This window comes from Oreochromis niloticus, linkage group LG12 (genome assembly GCF_001858045.2).
Source record: "Oreochromis niloticus isolate F11D_XX linkage group LG12, O_niloticus_UMD_NMBU, whole genome shotgun sequence".
Taxonomy (NCBI): Eukaryota; Metazoa; Chordata; class Actinopteri; order Cichliformes; family Cichlidae; genus Oreochromis; species Oreochromis niloticus.
This window is the reverse complement of record NC_031977.2, coordinates 4,095,199-4,112,421: the sequence shown is the minus strand read 5'-3', so window position 1 is coordinate 4,112,421 and position 17,223 is coordinate 4,095,199. Positions and strand designations below refer to the sequence as shown.

General features: G+C 41.8%; 1 protein-coding gene across 5 annotated transcripts in view; it reads left to right on the top strand.

Moving 5' to 3' along the window:
* The window catches only part of LOC100712335 (syntaxin-binding protein 1), an 83,923-nt gene that overhangs the window by 17,295 nt on the left and 49,405 nt on the right, over window positions 1-17,223 (top strand). The window lies entirely within an intron of this gene.

Below are 17,223 nucleotides of genomic sequence, written 5' to 3'. Positions count from 1 at the left end.
CAACTACCGGGGTTCTCTGTGCACCGCGCGGACAGGTCACAGGAGCTTACTGGGAAAAGCAGAGGCGGTGGTGTGTGTTTCATGATCAACAACAGCTGGTGTGATTATGCGAACGTGCACCCGGTCAAATCCTTCTGCTCACCGGACCTGGAGTACCTGATGGTTAAGTGCCGGCCATTCTGGCTACCGAGGGAATTTACAGCAGTGATTATTACGGCTGTTTACATTCCCCCACAAGCCGACACTGACCGAGCACTCAGGGAACTGTACAGCGCGATCAGCAGTGAGGAAACCTCACACCCAGAGGCGGCGTTTATCACGACCGGGGACTTTAATAAGGGTAACCTGAAGAAAGTCTCACCAAAACTCCACCAACACATCCATTTCAACACTCGTGGAGACCGGCTTCTTGACCACTGCTACACTTCTTTCCGGGATGCGTACAAAGCCCTCCCCCGCGCCCCATTCGGCCAATCAGATCACCGCTCCATCCTGCTTCTACCCGCCTACAGGCAGAAGCTGAAACAGGAAGCTCCAACCCTGAGGGCGGTGCATCGTTGGTCGGACCAATCGGAGTCTACGCTGCGGGACTGTTTTGATCACGCGGACTGGGAAATGTTTCACGTGGCTGCTAAAGACATCGATGAATACACAGACTCAGTCTGTGGATTTATCAGAAAATGCGTGGAAGATGTCGTCCCATCCGGAACAGTTAAATCCTTCCCAAATCAAAAACCCTGGATTAACGGAGATGTTCGCACGGCGCTAGCGGCACGGAGCACCGCTTTTGCCTCCGCGAACACATCGGACTACAAACACGCACATTACCAACTCCGGAAGACGATCAAAGCAGCCAAACGTGAGTACAGGGACAGGGTGGAGCAACAGTTTGACAACCCTCGGAGTATGTGGCAGGGACTAAACACGATCACAGACTTTAGAGGGAAAACCAGCACACCGCAGACCACGGCCTCTCTGTGTGAGGATCTAAACGTATTCTACGCTAGATTCGACACAGCGAACACCAGGAGACCGGACAGTGTGCGCACCGCGGATGACGTCAGTGCGCACACTGTGTCTGAGGAGGATGTGCGGAGGTACTTCAGGAGAGTGAACCCACGCAAAGCTACTGGTCCGGACGGGATTCCCGGCCGCGTCCTCAAGTCATGCGCGGCTCAGCTGGCTGGAGTGTTTACACATATCTTCAACCTTTCCCTCTCTCTGTCTGTAGTCCCAGCCTGCTTCAAAATGGCCACCATCGTCCCTGTACCCAAATCCTCCACCATCTCATCATTGAACGACTGGCGACCTGTAGCCCTGACCCCCATCGTGAGCAAATGCTTCGAGAAGCTGGTCAGGGACTTCATCTGCTCCGCACTACCCGACTCACTGGACCCTCTACAGTTCGCATACCGCCACAACAGGTCCACTGATGATGCCATAGCCCTGACACTCCATGCTGCCCTGTCACACCTGGAGAAGAGAGACACGTATGTGAGAATGCTGTTTGTAGATTACAGCTCAGCATTCAACACCATCGTTCCCTCGAAGCTGGACAGGAAACTGCAGGATCTAGGACTGAGCAGCTCCCTCTGCAGCTGGATCCTTAACTTCCTGTCTGACAGACGCCAAGTGGTCAGACTGGGCAGCACCACCTCATCCCCCATCACACTGAACACTGGTGCTCCACAGGGGTGTGTACTGAGCCCTCTCCTGTACTCACTCTACACCTACGACTGCACGGCCACTAACAACTCCAACATCATTGTGAAGTTTGCGGACGACACTACAGTGGTGGGTCTTATCACCAACGGTGATGAGACAGCCTACAGGGAGGAGGTCAGCGCCCTGACCCACTGGTGTCAAGACAACCATCTCACCCTCAACGTCGCAAAGACAAAGGAGCTGATAGTGGACTTCCGGAGGTGCAGAGGAGTACACACCCCCATCACCATCAACGGCGCCGCTGTGGAGAGAGTGAGCAGCTTCCGCTTCCTTGGTGTACATCTGGCTGAGGATCTTACGTGGTCAGTACACATAAACAAGACAGTGAAGAAGGCGCAGCAGCGCCTCTTCTTTCTCAGGAGACTGAAAAGATTCGGCATGAGCCCCCGCATCCTCAGGACCTTCTATCGCTGTGCCATTGAGAGCATCCTCACTGGATGCATCACCACCTGGTATGGCAACACCACCGCTTACAACCGCAAAGCTCTCCAGAGAGTAGTGCGGTGTGCTGAACGGATAATTGGAGGTGAGCTTCCCTCCCTCCAAGACATCTACAGGAAGCGGTGCCTGAGGAAAGCGGGGAGGATCATCAAGGACTCCAGTCACCCCAGCCATAAACTCTTCAGACTACTTCCATCAGGAAGGAGGTTCTGCAGCATCCGGTCCCGTACCAGCAGACTGAGAGACAGCTTTTTCCACCAGGCCATCAGACTGCTGAACACGTCATAGACACCTCACCCTCACTACTGGAACTTCAACATTATGCACTCCATACTGTACATTAATGCCACTGTTTTGCACATACCTACCTCTGTATATTTTATATTTTATATATCTTATTTTATTGTTTACTCTATTTCATTTGTAAAACATGTATATACACACTCACACACACACACACACACACACACGTAGAAAAACATATTTAGTACACACATTCAGTAATGTATATACCTTTATATATGGTACATATATTTATTACTTTTTAGATTAACCATTTTTATATTTTGCTTGTTGCACGTTATTGTATTTTGCACAACTCTGTTGCTTGTGAAGCTTGCACACAAGAATTTCACTCGCATGTACTGTACCAGTGTACCTGCACATGTGATGTGACAATAAAGGTGATTTGATTTGATTTGATTTGATTTAAACTCTAGGTAGATGAAGCGAATGGATATTTTAAGAAAATAAATGCAAATGATATTAATTCCATGCTTTAGTGTGTTAATACAGGTGGATTTCTCTCAACATGGAACCTTGAGTACAGCGGCAAAAGCATAGATTAACAGAATTGGGAAAACAATGAAAAAAATGTTATAGCTTGACCTCTCACTTTGTCCTCGACCCTGAGAGGAAGCTCAAAGGACAGTTAATCTCGTGATGAAGACCGACAGAACATCGTGGACTTGAAGAATTAACAGCAGGCAAAAGACAGTGCAAAATGAAACATAAGACTGACTGACAACTCGAGCAGCAGCATGAAAAGCACGTGATGCAACATGCACAGTGGCTGGTAAGAACAGTGTGACATGACTGTTTGAAGGCACTGAATGTGATATTTTGCCAGGCTGGGACTTAACTTAAAAGAGAAGACTGAAAAGATGAATGGTGAAGAAAAACTGAGAAGAAACAGATTGTGTTTGTTGGAGCTTTGAAGGCCACACAGGACACTGTGAGAAAGGGACAAGGACCGGTGAGAGGTGAAGCTAGGACAAGTTCGACTGCGAGAATACAGGATATAATTGGATTGAGATTGAAGCCGGAACTCATGATGGTTTAGAGATGTCCACCAGATCACAACAAAGAGGTAAACAATAGAAAAGGTAAATATAATGAAAGAAAATAACTGACAATTACATTAATGAATAGAAAACACACATACACAAATTGTTACATGTGAAATTATTTTTGGAAAGAATCAGAAGTGAGATAGTTTGAACTCAGAGCTCAGTGAAAAGCATGAATTAAACTTGATTGTAACAAACATATGCAACGAAGAAAGCAGCTTACACTGCATTAACATGGCCCGATGACGCAATGAAGACACGCTTACATACATGACATAATTGGTATTTCTGACCAGAGAGAGAAACGGGTCGTTTAAGCACTGATGATAATAATGAAAATGTCTCAGTTGTGTTATTTTCAGGGGCAGAGCAGACCTGGATCAATTTTCCACATGTAGCGGTTGGAAGAAAGTTATAGGTTAACATCATTAGAAACGCTCAGGCAAGTTTCTGGTTGAATTGTTTACAGCGTCATGTGTCCCTGGACCTGAAAAGCAAGCCATGACTCCTGGCTGAAGACAAGGGATGCTGTTATTTAAGGTGGGAAATCAAAATTTGGGTTAGCAAATTTGGGAAAGACAAAACTGACTGTTAAAGTGGAGAATTGTAAAGGAGTCTGAAAACTGCAAAAAAGAAACATTTACAAAATCACACACACCAACAGAAAATGCATTAACCTTACAAATATAAGAGAGCTCATGAGGATTAGACAGTTTGTTGAGCATGTGAGTGTGTCTATGAGTGTCGAAGTAGTGTGAATTTAGCATATTTAAACCCTGAAGTAGTTTTAGAAGAGTGAACTGGAAGGGCTCTTGTGTCGATTGAACAGAACAGGTGATTACTGTAGGAAGAAAATAAAATAATTTAATAATGTGGTAAGATTTAAATATGCCTTTCTCTTGTCGCGGAAACTTATTGAGATATGACTCAGTATGCAAATTATTATTATTATTATTTTTTTTTTTTTTTTTTTAAGGCTATTCCTTCTTTACTGTCATTCTTTGGCACAACAACACAGTAATGCAACCACAGGCTTACAGGGTGGTGTACAAGAACTTGTAGGTAGGGGTGTGTGGTCTGCAAACAGAACATATACAAAATGCTGAATATAATAAACATTCAAGTCATGAATTAAAATTCATTCACTTTCTTCCAAACTAACCAGAAACACAAATGGAAATTCCTATATGAACATCTTCGCTCACAAGTTTTGTACACTACTCACCAAACCTTCCTGTACATGATATTAATTGCCAATACACCCAATAATGTTATATCACAGAACAACTAACAAGTGTGTAACATAACAGCTAGCATTAGCAGCATGAACTAGCCACATAGCAAACAGATCAATACACATTGCACTTCTACATATACCAAATGCCTGAATGGCATAAAAGGCTCAAGACTGTTCTTTCCAGGCAGGGCTCACTGTCTGCTCACAGTTCTTTAGCAACGCACACAACTCACACCATGCATAGACATCCACTGCTATGTCAGTCTGCAAGGTGGCTCTTGCTATATGTTAGCTCAAACTCTGTCCTCCGGACCGGACTCAGTATGCAAATTAGCTGAAATGAGTGGTGACAAAGAAGCTTCCTGTGTGTATGTGTGTCGGAGGCGTAAAATGGAGGAAACAAGGTCTGTTCAGAAGTGCAGAGTTGGACAAGAAATGTATAATTTAGTGATGATACATTGTTATAACGTGTTTATATCGTATGCTAAATCTAAGTATGTTAAAGTGCTTAAAGGGGAACATTACTGTGTGCAAACTGTGTGGCTTTTAACAAGATTTTCTGTGTATTTAGCAGGTGAAATTATGTCAGTTGACCTCCGACTCTCAGGACGCTGTGGAATCTGAGGCCAACAACTAGATATGATGTGGGGAAAATGAACAGAGGAAGTGTTAAGTCTGATTTCAGACTATGTAAGTATTAATTAAACCAAGAGTAGGGCAAAACTTTTGTGGCCCTGAAGTTCTAATCCCCACAACATATAGATAGATTAATAAGCAAAATTTTCTGTTTAAGATCTTTGGGGTTGTTGTTTGAGTGCTGGGTTGATTGTGTCAGTTAGGTTTGGGTTGTTTTCTTATTTTAAAAGAGGGAGTTTTAGTAAACATGGACATGTCTAGAATTGGGCCCTTTAAAATTGTAACAGTGCACTTAGAGAAAACCTGTCAGGTGATTATGTTTTGTGTTTTGATGAGCTAATAATCAGCTCTCTTTTTTCTCATTTTTTGTAAGCAGGCCTGCAACAATTAATTAACAGCGTTTTTTCAGGAGAATAAATGTAAGGTGGGCTTTTTCAGATTACAATTGGCTGAGGAGAAGGCTACCGGCGGGGACCTGGAGTGCCGGTCTAAAAGGATTGCGGCGTGTCAATCCACACTAAAATGATAGACAAGTGTTTTACTTTTGAGTGAATGACTGGACTGTGACTGGACTGTGACTGGACTGACAACTGGACCAAAGTTGGCATGAATAAAGGGGGACAAACAATTGACTAAGTTGGGGAGAGAAAGGGGATGCTTTGCTTTGTTTTGTTTTGCTTTTGGCACGAGGAGGAGAGAGACCATAGAGGAAGAGTGTAGTTCCACATGAGTGTGGAGCTGCAGACTTAATTTAAATTTTTTGGTTGCTGATTTTGGGTTGCTGGTGTTCGCTTTAAGTAAATTGTGTGTTATTGGCGGGGTTTAGATTATGGTAGTAAATTATATAGTGGGGAAATGGCCAAAAGGGGAGAAACTTTTCGATATAATTCATGTTACCATTAACAAAATAGGCCACGGTACAAGTCAATTAAATTTTATATAGGAAAATAATTACAATCAAAGTAATATTTATGAGTCACATAGGGGATTGCTAGACTTTTCACATAAAATGCAGTTATAGAATAACAAACACTTGTCGAAGTGACCAAGGTTTTTTCCTTTAAAACAGGAGCAAAGTAAGGAAAGCATATATTTTGGTTAAGTCTGATAAAGTATAATTAGAATGTACCGTTACATTAAGAGGAGCAAAATGAAATCAGAATATGCTGTATCAAGAACATGTTATATTTGACACATGAGGTGTGTCAAGAAGGGGGGATTTAAGTTTTAATTTGAAATAAGGGGCTTTATGATCATGGCAGGACCTGGTGGGAGTTTGTTTTGGTTATGATAAAATTTACGCATAAGTAATTGCTTCTATGCTTAAGCTTAATTGATTAAAAATGTCTGTTTTCTGTTTGATGATTTAGTAGAATAAGCGGTCATAATGATTTTCTTCTGATCTATTGTGAAAGGTGACACAAAGGTCAAAACAAAATGCTTATAGACATAGATAACATGAAGGTTCACTTGTAGGTGAGAGTTAAGACACATTTTGCTTGGAAACTTTTGCACTTGCAACAGTTTTTTTAATGCACGCTTACGGACATAAATATTACGTAGATTGATTTGTGGGGTAGAGGTGAAAAACATTTTGCTTTGTTTTTGCTTAGCAAGCAGTGATGGTGTGATAGATAAGCAGGCCCTGAGTACAGGACGTGCTTGAGATGATCAGATAAGATAAGGGCAGCAGAGCGGGCAATCGGCACTTCACTAACTCCCCTCAGAGACATCTATACTGGCAGACTTCAGCAGAAAGCCAGCATCATCATCAAAGACCCCTCGCACCCTGGACACTCACTTTCCCCCCCCCTTCCCTCTGGTAAACGCTACAGGTCCATCAGGTCGAAGACAAACAGACTCAACAGAAGTTTTTACCCACAGGCTGTCAAACATGCCCTACCTCCACCCTGATTGGAGGATAACTGCACTGCCAACACTCATGGACATTACACCTTATTTATAAATCGTATTTCTGTTTATACTTCAATGCAAACAACACCCTTACCACTTTAAACTGTATTTATTATAACATTATTTAGTATAGTTCCAACAGCACCCCCCCCTCCCCCCACTCAATGTGCAATATCACTGATCACACTGCACCTCTCAATGCACCTGCTAGTTAGATGGCATGTATGTGTATGTATATAGATGTAAGCGTGTATGTGGAAATATGTGTGTGTACGCATGTACGGATGCAAATATGTATATATACATATATGTATGTATGTGCGTGTATGTTTGCAGGTGTATGTATAACTTGTACATATCTTTCTTGTGTAAATGTAAATTTGTCATTGTGTAAATACTTACGCTATTGTGTACTCCACACACATGGAGAGATGCCAAACTGCCTTTCACTGTTCTTGTAACAGTGACAATAAAAAGCTATTCTATTCTATTCTATTCTATTCTAAGAGAAGAAGAGAGTTTCTTAAAAGGGTGTCAAAGGTTGTTAAAAGTGTCGCTTACCCAAATGAATAAAATTGAAGATTATATATGTATAAATGATAGACCCTAGAACATGATAGGTTGTTGTGGAGATCAAAGAAATATTTTACTGATACTACTCATAACCATCATGATTACCATTGCATTAACCAGGATTTCATCAAAGCATTTATTGAAGCTGTTGGCATTACGTTAAAACTTGTATTACAGGTGTTATCATAATCACATATTAACCTTTTTGTTTATATCCTTTTTATTAAGCTTTGAGTAGTGGCATTTAAGTAAAACATTTATTCAATATATTACACATATAGTTTCAGTTGTGTACGTGCTGGCCTTCTGTCTGGGGGATAGGTTACAAGTTTTAGCTGAAGAGGTGAGAGGTGAAACTGAGTGCATCTGAGGTGGACACATACACACGCACACGCACACACACACAGTAGATAGACTCATTTCTAGGTAAGACTTCAAACATATTTTGCTTGTAACTGGATTTTGTGCTTACATAAGTGACAGTTTGTTCTAGGACGTGCGTCTGCTGGAGACGGAGTGTCAGGAGTTTTCCTGCTATGCAACTCAGGTCAGAATAAAACGCTCAGACAGGTTAACGTGTACACGGGGAGACTCAGAGAGACTCTCCGCTGCAGCAAAAAGAAGCAGTCTTTTATTAAAAGCACATACAGGAAGAGATACAGGAAGAGATAAAATAGCTGCTGCGTGCAGGCTTCCCGTGGAGTACAGAGTGTAACTTCCCCATTTAGGAGTCTGCACAAAGTGTGACTTACTGAAAGAGCAAACATAAACATAAAGAGCAAAAGATAAAGTAATAAATAATTATTAAGTAATAATAATAAAAATCCCAAAATCCTGAAATCTTTTGACATTCCCACCTGTTGTTTGATCTTTCCTTCTATATATGTACATAGCGACCACTGACAGCCTATGGCCACTTGTAGACATTTTTAGCCAAGACATCATAAGATAGTGGGTTTTGTGAGTATGTTATATCCAAGTGTCTATCTCATTATCATCTTCTTCATTCTGTGATAGGGTGATGTAAGCATGAATTGAAGCAGTTACCGTTTTTGATACCATGTTCTTCAAACAAGGTATGACACATGAAGTGAACAGACACAATAACAGTATTATAACACCAACAAAAACAAGTCCGTTAATCAGCAGGGACTTCCAAGAGCCGCTTAAAAGCCACGTAAGCCAGTCTTCTGTGTTTGTGGCATAGTCTCGTTGTTGTGCATTCCGAAGTTGTCTGAGTGTTTTCAGAGCATCAGTCATGTTCGGTGAGTGCACATTATCTGGAATGTATGTGCAACATGTGTTGTTAAAAAGGATACATAGCCCGCCCTTCTCGGCGAGAATCATGTCCAACGCTACCCTGTGTTGCATTACTGCAATGCGCAGGGCGTCAATTTCCTGATCCTGTTCATCGTCGATTTTACATGAAGCATTCAGAAAAAGTCCAAAGCGGTAGTTCAGAGTCTCTATCCTTAAAGCGTGTTTTCCTACCCCCACCCATGGGAAGAGTGCGTGAATAACTTTCTGTCTGTCAGTCCAAAGTTTGAATTCCTCTGGGACATCGGAACCCCACACAGAATCATGCTGCTTGAGGTTCGGGGTGCTCCGTCTTTTCCTTGTTGTTGATGTTGAAGTTGACGTGGCGTCCATGGTTATCTTGAAAGTGTGGTCAGATATGAAAATGGGAGCGCACTGACCTGTCCAATTCCCAGGAAGGATAAAATAGGCCTGTTGGCCACAGATCCAGGCCATCCCTTGCACCCAGAAGGTGCCATTTGAGATGTTGTTGCTTTTCACGGGCCCTCCAGGAGTGTGTGTAGCTGGCGTAGCTCGCGGCACACTTTGCTTGAATTATGTCCATTCCCTTCGCATACAGGGTGGCGTATTGTGTCGTTGGGGGCATGTAGGAGCAAACATAGCAGTCTTTTCTGGGTGTGCTGTCATGTATATATCGATACCATGCGTTGTTCATCCATGGATGAATGTGGTCTTGTGTCATGTCACGGAGATGTGAGTTGTCATGTGTCCATCTTGTCTGCAGGTGGTGTTGTTCATCTTTTCTCTTTCGGGTGAGTGTTAATAAACTCACCAGGAGTGCAACAGTAGCCATTAGGTGGACAAGTGTCTTCATGATGACCAGACACACCTGTGACCTCTGATGAGTAGACTACTGGCAAGAAGAAGAAGGCGGGGTATACCCGATCAGCCCTCCCTCCACCAATAGATCACCATACAGGAGTTAGGGGTGTCGGCGTCTAAACGTTTTAGGTCGTCACTCACTCTTTTGCAGTGGATCCAAGACGGTCTTTCTGCTATTTTGCAGGCAGTGGGAGTGGTGAGTAGCACCTGATAAGGACCTTCCCACCTTGGTGAACTCCAATTTTTCTTTTGGAGTACTTTGATCAGAATCCAATCACCTGGTTTCAACCTGCAAAATACTGGAGAGTTGTTTAGAACAATCTCTTCATTTTCAAGTAATTTCAAGTTGTGAGTTTCTGAGAACTTTGTGTCAGTCTCATCCACATTTTTACCAGGCCTATACACTCAGGCCATGGTCTCCCTGTTTCTTCCATGCATTTTCTCAGTCTCTGTTTTATTTCCTAGTGCTTCAGAGACCTTACTGATTACTTCATTAACAAAATGTGTCCCATCGTCTGATCTTATCAGAGTGGGGATGCCATCTATTGAAATAAAATGGTTGCACAAACATTTTGCTACTGAGATGGCGTCTGCTTTTTTACTGGATAGATTTCTATTTTATTTTGAGATCACGTCTATGATCACTAGAGCGTATTCTGAGCCCTGGCATTCATTTAGCTCAATAAAACTCATGTGGATTGTATGAAAAGGATGAGGTGGTGTGCATTATGTTTTTGGCAAATCATGCATGTTCCGACAAATTTCTGAAAGTTTATCTACCTCTCCTACCCCCCCTCCTGTTGACAATAATGCTGCTGATATGTGTAGGGACTTTGGTAGTATTGGTTTGCTATTACAAGTCATCAAATCATTTTCTAGCTGTGCTCCACATTTTAACCACTTCTTTTGTTCTCTAGTTGGTGCGGCTTTCTGTTCGTATATAAGCACATCAAGTGGTATTTGCATTGAGGAGTCAGACATTAATGTGTCTATAGTTTGTTGTGCTGCTGCTTTTGCGGCTCTGGTCTGCCAAGTTATTGCCTTTAGTGACCTCTGAGCAGCCTTTCTGGTGTGCAGCACATTTACAAAATGCTAACCGTTTTGGCAATAAAATTACTTCTAATAGTGTCTTTAGAAGATCTCAAAGTGTTGCACAGCTGAAAAAACATACTGTCTGTCAGTGTATATATTTATATCTTGGCCTGCGTGTGTGAGGATGTCAACGGTTTCGCTTCTACAACTCTATCTGCTGTGTAGATGCAACACTACATTTTGACTTAAGGCATTTTAGGCAATTCCTATTTCTCAAATAATTCATACATCTTACATATTTCAAACTTTTAAGTTAGGAAAAACTTTGCATTGCTTATAGCTCATAGCTCACAGCTCTAAAACTCGTCACTGTTAAATCATGTGCCTAATCATTATGTGTCACTGTGATCCACAAGTATGATCACAAATTTGTTTTCCAAACTTACAAAACAAACAAACAAAACAAAACAAATTGCCTATGGCATCAAGGCTTTGCGTTCATATTAATTGAGTGTAAGCTGCTTTCTTCATTGCAAGTGTTTATTGCCATAAGGTTTAATTCGTGCATCATATCACTGAGTTCTAGGTTCAAATGATCTCTTCTGACCCTTTCCAGAAATAATTTCACATATAACAAGTTGAGAATGTGTTGTCTATTCATTCTATTCATAGAGTCTATTCATAGAGTTCTGTTTCTCTCTGTGAGCTGTCTAAGATGACAGGTTTACAAGCAGGTCAAGTGTCTCCATGCACCTGATTAGTGTAGTTAATTCCTTATTTTCTTCATCTCATATATCATTGTACTGAGTTTGAGCAAACCTTAAGCTTGATTTAGACTACTTTTAACAATCATCCACCTCACATCATAACTGACTGAGGTGCCTCTTCTTATTAATAGTATGTCATTATTAATGTTATCATTGTATTGTTTTTCCTTTTTATAACAGCAATAGTATATACACTACTTCACTACTTTACTACTAATATACAATAGTATATTAGTTTATATTTTATTATGTATCCATCACGGGTCTGTGTGAATCTGCAGCTGCACACCTTCCCAAGCTGGAGACATTTTCCTTGGCTGGACAATGACGCAGCCTTAATATACCTTATGCATCTCTCTTTTTTATTTGATATATCTTTTTTGTGAATTATCTGGTTTCATGCATTCTATTCATTCTAGGCACGGTCATCATGCCAACTATGTTTCATTGTTAATACCAGTTTACAGGTTGTTAACCTTCCTATTATCTCCTATTATCATGCTTATCACAGATAAGCTCTGCTTTAATTTAAGTTAACCTTAATTTAACCTTTTGTTTATTCCACTTCATTCCACTTTCCATGCTTTAAAATGTTACAACTCTTGTGTACGCTTTGATTTCTTTTTAGCTTCCTTTTCAGCATTTATTTCTGCTTGGAGGGTTTCTTATAGTTTAGTCAATGCATTTTCCCTCCCACGTGGGACATTTTTAGGTTTTCTTCGGATTTCTCCATCTATATGCACTAATTTGTCCGGCACCTGGACATTTCTTTTCTAACCACTGCTCGTCAGCAGTGAGTTACCCATTTTAATCCTTTTAATTTTAATACTTTACTACACAACTGCGGCACCTTCTCTGGCACGAGAATCGAGAGAAGTAGTTGACATGGCCTTCTACTTTCAAGCTATTCTTGAAAGCGGTGTCAACACGACTTGTTTCTCTCTTTTCACCAGTACTTGGGTGGCCAACAGCAAACAAAATAGTGGAATAGTTCAGCCTCCTTATTGTGCTGTAAAATCAACTTATTCCACCAACAAAAATGAAACAACAACAATACCTTTTCAACGCGTACTACGTCTTACGGACCAGGTTTATCTAAAATAGCTTCCAGCCCCTTCCAGGCGAGCGTTTACTTCTAGAAACCCTACTAAAATAGCTTCCAGCCCCTTTTTCAGGCGAGCGTTTACATTTAGAAATCCCCCTAAAATAGCTTCCAGCCCCTTCCAGGCGAGCGTTTACTTCTAGAAACCCTACTAAAATAGCTTCCAGCCCCTTTTTCAGGCGAGCGTTTACATTTAGAAATCCCCCTAAAATAGCTTCCAGCCCCTTTTTCAGGCGAGCGTTTACTTTTAGGAATGCTACCAGCCCCTCTGGGCGAGCCTAGACGTTTTACGCGAGGTGTCTGAGTGTTAATATTCACCTGGTTGCTGCCAGTCTCTCAGGTTTACCTCATCGACCCCCACCGCCGTGGACCACTTATAAGAACGCCGGCCAGAACCCGAACGTTACGTCTCTGGACTTTATATCCTCTACCTAGAGAGGAGCTGTCGACAGACTTCAGCGCGGGCTTCTCACGACGTCAGGACTCGATGAGGCTTTCCTGTGGGATCTCACAAAAATGCTGTATCCCATCCGGCTCGAAGGACCAAGAAATGTCAGGAGTTTTCCTGCTATGCAACTCAGGTCAGAATAAAACGCTCAGACAGGTTAACGTGTACACGGGGAGACTCAGAGAGACTCTCCGCTGCAGCAAAAAGAAGCAGTCTTTTATTAAAAGCACATACAGGAAGAGATACAGGAAGAGATAAAATAGCTGCTGCGTGCAGGCTTCCCGTGGAGTACAGAGTGTAACTTCCCCATTTAGGAGTCTGCACAAAGTGTGACTTACTGAAAGAGCAAACATAAACATAAAGAGCAAAAGATAAAGTAATAAATAATTATTAAGTAATAATAATAAAAATCCCAAAATCCTGAAATCTTTTGACACGGAGAAAATGATGTTTTTAAATGTGTCAAAAGTTGACAACAGAAGATTTGTGGTTTTGAAATTTATGCATGTATTGTACCTGTGACAATTTGTCCACAGAGAACCAGAGTTCTAGAAAATGTGTTGTTTAGGAGACTAAAAGCTCATTAGACACAGGCTAAGTGTGGGCATAAAAGATATGAGCTACCTGTTAAAGGGGGCGAAGAAATTAGGCCTAAGTTTTAAGATAAAAAGGTTATCATATATAGAGGATGTTTAGAAAAGGTTGACAAGATATTATAGGAAAAGCTAATTATATCTTTCTTGGGGTTTGCAGGGAGCACTGAGGGAAGTCAGGAATAGTTTTAAATGGGGATTGAAAGAAAATTAAACTGGGTGAAAAGGGGGTGGAGGAAGTAGATTTAGGACAGGTCATAGCTCATTTGTTTGATTTATTTGTTGTGGATAGAAGTAATTATGACAAAATAATAAGGAAACATTGAAAACATACAACCCGTTGAGGGGACAGATAGGGTTGGGCAACTGAAAGGATTGGTTTTGTTTAGAATAACGTGTGTCGGGAGTGTCGTGTGTGAAGGCTAGGAAGAGATGACCCAAACGCTGGACTCACGGTGCAGGATAATGGTGTTTTATTGTCGACGGAGTGAACAAACAGAACAGAAGTAGGAAATGGCTGGTTGGCTGGACGACTGACTGAATGAACGAATGAAGGACTGACTGACTGAAGGACTGAATGGCTGGCTGACTGATCTGAACATACATGCAGAGAGACGACATTAACATCAATGACACGACACTGGACTGGTTGAACTGAGGAACATAAATACACAGGCTGAGTGATGAGTGATTAGAAACCGATGAGTACACAGCTGAACATAATGAACTAATGGTACATGGGAAGAGGACTGAACATAATGCACACAGACCAAGGCTAACACAATAAAACAGGAAGTGAAACAGGCAGAAGATAAACAGTGAACATGAACTAAAAATACTGGGTCAACGACCCAGAAACCCTGACAACGTGTTTTGTTATATTTTAGCTTGTAAGATGGAAGTAAAACTTAATGGGATAAAATTAGGAATTATGTTGTGTTTCTTGGGGAAACACGAAAAGGGGGAACTGTTGAGTTTGAATATATAATCTTAAATGCTAATACGCTGATTATATTGGTTTATATAATAGAGTCCCAACTCTTAGTACAGTTTGTGCCGACAGGACTGACAGGAAACCACATGCTTTTGCAGAAGCCGAAGTGAAACTAAACAGAGTGTTTGATCGAAACGTAAAGTGTGTGTGACGTCAAGATGGAGTATATAAATATAACTAGGCTTCCTGTTTGTTCTTGAGACCTGAGGTTGTGTTTGTTGTGCTTGGGTCTCCATATTCCGGAATATGTAAAATTAAAGATCATTTTAAAGTAAAAGACCACTTTTGAGTCGTGTCTTTTCCGCCGTAAAGAATCTAAAGAACCGGATTTAATAGTATGTATGACAGTGGTAAACTGCACATGCTTCTAATAGAATACTTATGTACATGTTTTTCCTTTTGCTTGTTTGTGTGGGGGTTTTTTTAATAAATTTGCAAGAATTTCAAACAAAAAAAAAAATTAAGAAAAACTCAGATATTAAGTTAAATTTAAGAACCATCCATTTAATGGAAAGCGTCAAAAAATAATATTAGAGGTGTTTTGGAGAAAGCTAAAACCGCCACTTATATCCACGATTTCACTCTAATAGTGTTAACAATAAGATGAGACTAAGGAGCTTGGAATGTAAAGCGTCTGGACTTCTTTAAGTTTCTTGAAGACGTTTCATCCGAGAAGCTTCTTTAGTTCTAATGTCCAGTGGTGGAGAGTCCCAGATTTAAGTCCTAGGGGAGTGTCCTCAAGAGGGCCCTGTTGATCCTCTACCTCAGGGGTCCCCAATCCCAGTCCACGAGGGCCGGTGTCCCTGCAGGTTTTAGATGTGTGCTTGATCCATCACAGCTGATGTAAATGGCTAAATGACCTCCTTAACATGTCTTGAAGTTCTCCAGAGGCCTGGTAATGAACTAATCATGTGATTCAGGTGTGTTAACCCAGGGTGAGATCTAAAACCTGCAGGGACACCGGCCCTCCTGGACTGGGATTGGGGACCCCTGCTCTACCTAATCACACGAGTCAAGGTGTGAAAACGGGTGTAGGTCCCAACCAGCCAAGGTTTTGGGTAAACCCGCTGTGAAACCTAGCCTAGGCCCATATCCTGGGCCTAGGCCACCTAGGCCCAAGATGTGAGTAGGTGTTAAGGCGTCTGGGAAGGATCTCTAAACTGGATTATCGATGGCAGACAGTTGGTGTCATAAACCACTGCCTCTGTTGAAAGATGGTCATTCACAGTGGACATAAATGGCTTCTTTCACTCCTCTTTTAAACCATCTCTCTTCTCTGTCCAAATCCTCAAAGAGTGAGCTTTGGCCTTTAGATGCAACTGGACAGCCGAGTCTTGTCCCATCAAGGTGGCTCTTCCATGTTGTGCCATCCATTTGTGAAGTGTCTGTTTGGTCTCTCCAATGTAGAGGTCTGGGCATTCCTCGCTACACTGTATAGCATATGTCTTGATGCATGCTCAATCATCCAGGTACGTAAATCTCCAAAAGTTGATTCTGTTCATCTGGACGTTTTCAGTGGGAGAAACGTTTCGTCATCATCCAAGTGACTTCTTCAGTCTTAGCTGACTGCAGGTTTCCCCAACCTTATAATAAATAAATGTTTCTCCCACTGAAAATACTACATCCAGATGAACAGAATCAACTTTTGGAGATGTGCAGCATATACTACGTTGCTACGTTTATGTTTAGGAGTTTTGTCTTTGGAATGAACCAGTGTTGAGGTTTCCATTCCCTTCAATGCGTACGGCACAGTTCACAAACCGGAAACTGTTATCTTTGTGTCTTCCCTGGTGAACTTGATGTTTTTATCCACTGGGTTAATGTGCGCACTGAAGGATTCCACTTCTTGGGTTTTGATTTTGACCCAGGTGTCATCTACATATCTGTACCAGTGGCTAGGTACTCTCCCTTTAAAAGACCCAAGAGCCTTTCTTTCCACTTCTTCCATGTAAAGGTTGGCTACAATAGGTGACACCGGGGAGCCCATGGCACAGCCATGTTTGTCCCTGTAGAAATCCTCGTTGTATTTGAAATATGTCGTGGTGAGGCAGAGGTCTAACAGTGTGCAGGTCTGATGGGGGTGAAGTTGGTCCTGTCTTCCAAGGAGCTGTCTTCTTGTAGTCGTTTTCTGACAGTCTCCTCTGCCTCCGTGGTGGGTATGCAAGTGAAGAGAGAGACTACATCAAAGGACATCGTGGTTTCATCTGGATCCAGGGTAAGTTTCTGGACCTTGTCGGTGAAGTTGGTGGAGTTCTTGATGTGATGTGGGGTGT